The following is a 5465-nucleotide window of genomic DNA, read 5'->3' as shown; positions in this document are numbered from 1 at the left end:
TAAAGTACAAGAATCAAACATAAAATCATGGTAAAAACAAGGCATAAAACATGCTATTTAGATGCACAACACCTCTTTGTGCAAGTAGTCTTTGATTATCCTCTTCAAACTAACTTCTTCTCAAGAAAAAGGTGTAGATACAAACCTCTACCTGATTTCTAAAACTAACTCGGGCTTGCTACTCATAGTGTGAGAATTGATTTTTTGTAAAATAAGGCTTAAAACATGCAATTTAGACGTGCATCACTTCTTCAGGAAAGAAGTCTTTGATTAGCCACTTCAAGCTAACTCCTTCTCAAGATAAGGATGTAGATACAAATATCTATATGGTTTCTAAATCTAATTCGGTTTTGCTACTCATAGTGAGAGAGAATTTATTTTCTATTAAGCTTTGCTCTGAGTAATTTTTACAAAGTTTCCTAAATTAGAACAACTAGTTTGAGATCCGTGCCAAACACGGGTTAGTATATACTTAAGGCATCTTACCCATGCGTTATTCATTCTAAACATGTTAAATAATTTCTATAAAAATTTTAAAACCTCAAGTTTTTGTCGAATTGTAAACTTATAAATGGTTGATGTTAGTTAAAATTGACTTCAATAGGAAAAAGTATAAGAAAAATTGAAAGGAAAAAAAAACGACATTGACATTGTTATAATTCAAGAGAAATTACAAAGATCATATGTTGTGAAATACTTCCTTAAACACAAAAAAATTTTGTGCGGCTCACCACATTGTTATTCTCATCTAGAATTAATATTTTCTGTCAATTTCTTGACTTCACCCTTGAAAGAGCTACGTACAATTGCCCATGAGTGAAAACTGGCCGAGGGACGAAGAGTCCAACATGCGACAATGATTGTCCCTGTCTTTTATTTATAATAATTGCAAAACATAAACTCACTGGGAATTGTCGCCTTTCAAACTTAAATGGGTAACCTGAGTCGCTCGGGACCATATCCATTATTGGAATGAAAATATCTTCCCTAATGTTAGTCCCTGTTATAACAGTGGCGTGGATAACATTCGGCAACAAATCATTAATTATTAGGCGAGTTCCATTGATTAATCAAGCTGCCTGATCTATATTTCTTAATAACATTATTGGAGCTCCCTTCTTTAATGTCAGCTTGTGATTTGGAATCTCAGAGCACTTGATATAATTTACAAACTCTGTAGTAAACCAGTCTGACTCATATTCTGTATCCTCATCATATTTGCAAGTTCGGTCCGAGCATAGGTACTCAACGGGATCACCAAGAATTAATGACAGGATAAAATCATTAACCATCTCAACTGATTCCAAATTTGGGCACAAAATGCACCGATCTTCAAAAAACTTGACATCTTTCATGTTCTGCAAGAGACTGAAAAACATGGTATCCATATCGTATTTTTTATTTGCTTCATCTTTCATGTTCTACCAATTTCATATTTTTTATTTGCTTCAAACCAAGCTAAAAACATGGTATCCCACTACTACAGAATTGACCTTTTGCCACGCCTCAATTGCCACGGTTATAGGCGGAACCGTGGCAAAATGTCAGTTACCACGGTTAAACACGTGGCTAAAAGAGATAATATTTTATTATATTTTTAGTGCAACCGTGACAATAGGAATTTTGATATGGAAACACCACTATCTGGCTCGTACTCTTCAATTTTTTTCCCTCCCACACACTCCAAATTTTTTCTGAGGAACCCTAACCCTCATCTATTCCCTCTCTTCCTCTCCATCTCGTTCTCACTCCAAGTAGCTAGTCCTCTTCTCCCTCTCGCTTCGCCGTTCGCCGCCACGCCGTCTCCGTTCCGCCACGCTCAGTTCCATTCAAGCTCTCGGGTGAGTTCCCACTCCAATTTTTTTACTATTTTTCTTCCTCCTGGCTCTACTCATCTCGTTCTCAGTTCTCACTCCAATTTGTCCGTGAGCCGTGACAATTTACTCTGTCTGTTTTGTTGGTACCGATTGAGTTCTTTGTCTTGCTGACTCTGTCTTTCGTTTTTCTAATCTTCCCCTGTTTAGCTTTACTTGTATAGGTTCTTTATTATTTTCTTGCTTTTGTTCCTTTCTCAATGATTTGTGGCTGCTTTTACCTGAGTGCCTTGCATCCTGAGTCAACACTCATTGTTTTTACTTTTCGCATACAATTTTGACTATTAAGTTTAAACTTATGACCTGATTTATAACCAGTTTTTCTTTTCTTAGAGCAATAATATCACCAAAAGCTACTCACAAAGTTTCTCCAAACATTAGAGGATCTCATTTAAGCACAGAAACATGACAACTATTTCAACAGTTTGTACACTTGGAGCTTCTTGTTAGGGGGTCTCCCTCAGAGATTCGCATTCGAGATTGCTCGTGGTTGTCAGAGGAGGAATTCACAAAATGTTTTCAATCTTGTGACCTTGGCCATTTGGAGGTGTGTGACTGTGTTTTGTTCTTTCAATTATTTGATAGCTGCTGCCTGCTGCTGGTGTTTCTTGTCATTTTGGTTCAATTGGATTTCTACCATTTATCCTTATTCATTTTTTTATTGCATGGATCAGTGGACTTTTTTTGTGTTGAATGTTGAATGTTGAATTTCTTGTAGCATCTGAATTTCATGTTGCTTTTTTTCCATTTACATTATGTTTGCAATGTGAGCAAGTTTGACATGGATGTAGAAGCAAAAGGAAAGTGAGAATAGGGGTGGGGATTCTGTTAATTACTAGTTGTTTTTTGTTGCCTTGGAAAAGATCAATTTGTGTGCTTTGTTTGCTTTTTGAATACTTACTTAGAAGCTTCTTTCCACGTTTTAGTTTTAAAATACTTCACAATCTGAATTCAGGTTATACATTTGCTTGTGGAATAGGTGCTACAACTTGACCAGTGTGGACGATGTATATCTGATTATGCATTACCTGCTACTTTGGCAAAATCACCAAGGTGTCTGCCTAGATTAATTAGTCTATCCTTCAGTGGTGCATGCCGTCTTACAGATAGAGGATTGCGTTCACTAGTTTCCTCTACTCCTGAACTTAGATCCATAAATCTAAGCAAATGCGCCCTTCTTTAATGCATGCATTTATCATACTTCCATCAATCCATGTTTACTCATTTACACCTGATTTAGCTAAATTCACTAATATGGTTGGAGATTTATACCACTAGATTCTCTATTTTTTTTATTGACATCTACTGAAGTAATTGCCATCAAATATCAGAATTTCAGTCGCCATCTTGCCATAAATTTGATTCAGCTGGAGGTGTTGTTTTTGCTGATAAGTGTTGTTGTTCTGTTCTTCTTTCTGGCTTGGCTCTGGCGTGAAATTTTTTGCTGCTGTTGGCGTTGAAATTTTTCTTCCTTTGCTTACAGCAGTGGTTCCTCATTGCCTTATTAATAAGACATTCATATTTTCTTTCTTGATAAAATCTTCTTTCTTCTTTTGCTTACAGCAATGGTTCCTTATTAACATTGATAACCTTGTGTGGAAAGTTGGTGCAATCCATTTTAATGAGTACTGAGATGAGTTGTTATCTTGTTATAGCTGAGAATTCATTCATAAATATAGATAGCTGAGTTATATATTTGGACAAGCTTCAACTTCTTTAAAGTTCATGAACTCATGTTAAAATTAGTTTTTTTTTAGGTGTTCAGGTTATTTTTTCTTTATGTTTTAATTAGCTATTATTATCATTAGTTCATTAGGGGGGAGATGTTTGATTCAGAGGAGATGTACAAGTGAAGTGAATATACAATTCAGCAGACGCTGACTAGATCTTTATGTAGGCAGAGGAGACTGGGAACCAAGTATATCTCTTCTTGGGAGACTGTCTCAATTCATTTTAGCATTATCCAGTCAAGAATTTCTGGTATAATTGATCTACAAGTTTGCCATGTAGCCCCTTCAACTGAATTTTTCTTTGTTTCATTTAGTGTCAGCATTAACCTGATATACTATTTGGATTTGAAGAGCCAAACTGGTTTCCACTGACTTAGAGGACCAATCTGATTCTAAATATCCAGGTTTCACTCTTTCCTCTACACCCTACTTTTTTTAGCAGTTAACTCATAGTGAATACTTTATCTGTAATTGGGCCTGTATATCTTTTCTTTTGAATTTTGACTGTGTTGGAATGGGAGATGAGTGAATTAGTTTATTGCTATAATTGATGTGCAAGTTTAATATTATCAAAAACAGAATAGGAGAGGAGTGAAAACAATATTTCTTTTCTTTTTTAACTTTTGCAATAATGTTCACTAAATGAGCTCATAGAGGTCAATCACATGGTTAGTTTTTTATTTTTATTTTTTATCTTTATGGATGGATGGATTGTTAAATATCAATTTTTTACTTTTACCATCATTTTGCAGTACTTCTCTGGTTGTCAATTTGGCTTCTACGATGAGTATCAACTAAATGAAATTAAAGAAGAGTGGGCTACTTATGTGTTAAAGAATTTTGCCTAGTGTGGACTGCCAAGCTTTGGTGATTTCAAGTAGTGGCCGGGGGTTTGTCAAGCTGCTGTTTTTTCATCAATAAAAGAGGCTGATGATGAGTCAACCTCATTGTTGTTTGTTGTTGTTCCAGCTGCATGTTTTGTCATTCTTTTAACTGATGTAGCTTATTTGGTTTAAGTTCTTGAGAGAGTGTGTTCTCAACAACAATTAGTATTTTTAGACAAATTTGTTAAGTGACATGGGTTTAATATTGTTTTGTTGTTGGCACATTTGAGTAATTATCTTCTAGAATATGTTAATGTTATTTTGAACATGAGATTTTATGTAATTTATTTCTTAAAAAATGTACTGCAATTTATGCATAGAACAGGTCAAATAAAAAAAAAATCTGGATGTTGCAATTTCCCAGACCAGGTGAACCACATATTGCCACGGTTATAACCGTGGCAATAGAGTCTACATATTGCCACGGTTAGGCACTGGACCGTGGCAATAAGGTCTCTATTGCCACGGTTAAGTGCGTAGCCGTGGCCATATGTGTACCCTATTGCCACGGTTAAGTACGTAACCGTGGCCATATGTGGACTCTATTGCCACGGTTACACTTGATGACCTGTGGCAATAGGCTAACCAATTGACACGGTTCAACCTTGAACCGTGGCAATAGATCAATTGCCACGCTCGCTATCGCCACGGTTAAACCGTGGCTAAAGGGCGTGCGGAACCGTGGCGAAAAGCCTTTTCTGTAGTAGTGTCCATATCCTCTTGCCTCTCAACGACATTGTCAATTCTTTCATAATCCCTGAACATAACATATTGTTCGTTAGGAAGGTGAAAAGATAGCCTATGAACCGGTGATCATTTGTCATGAATGTAATATTGGAACAATCTTCATACGGCTTCACATACTGACAAATATCTGCAGTCATAGTATTCCTTTATCTCGTCAACAACTTCATCTTGATTTTGGTCTTTACCTCAATTTGAAATCTCAACAGAAACCCTCTTTGGATCCCTGCTCA

General features: G+C 36.1%; 1 long non-coding RNA gene across 2 annotated transcripts; it reads left to right on the top strand.

The window, feature by feature from the left end:
* The first annotated feature begins 1643 nt into the window (after window positions 1-1643).
* On the top strand, window positions 1644-4754 carry LOC130734583 (uncharacterized). Of its 2 annotated transcripts, XR_009018007.1 has the most exons (5): window positions 1644-1841; window positions 2208-2421; window positions 2830-2927; window positions 3919-4008; window positions 4357-4754. It is a non-coding gene; the product is annotated as an uncharacterized LOC130734583 (long non-coding RNA). The 2 variants fall into 2 exon arrangements; XR_009018006.1 differs by lacking the exon at window positions 2830-2927 and having other exon boundaries at window positions 1647-1841.
* The last annotated feature ends 711 nt before the right edge of the window (window positions 4755-5465 follow it).

This window comes from Lotus japonicus, chromosome 1 (assembly GCF_012489685.1).
Source record: "Lotus japonicus ecotype B-129 chromosome 1, LjGifu_v1.2".
In the NCBI taxonomy this organism is placed as follows: domain Eukaryota; kingdom Viridiplantae; phylum Streptophyta; class Magnoliopsida; order Fabales; family Fabaceae; genus Lotus; species Lotus japonicus.
Note: the sequence above shows the minus strand (reverse complement) of the source record. Positions and strands in the feature narration are given on the sequence as shown.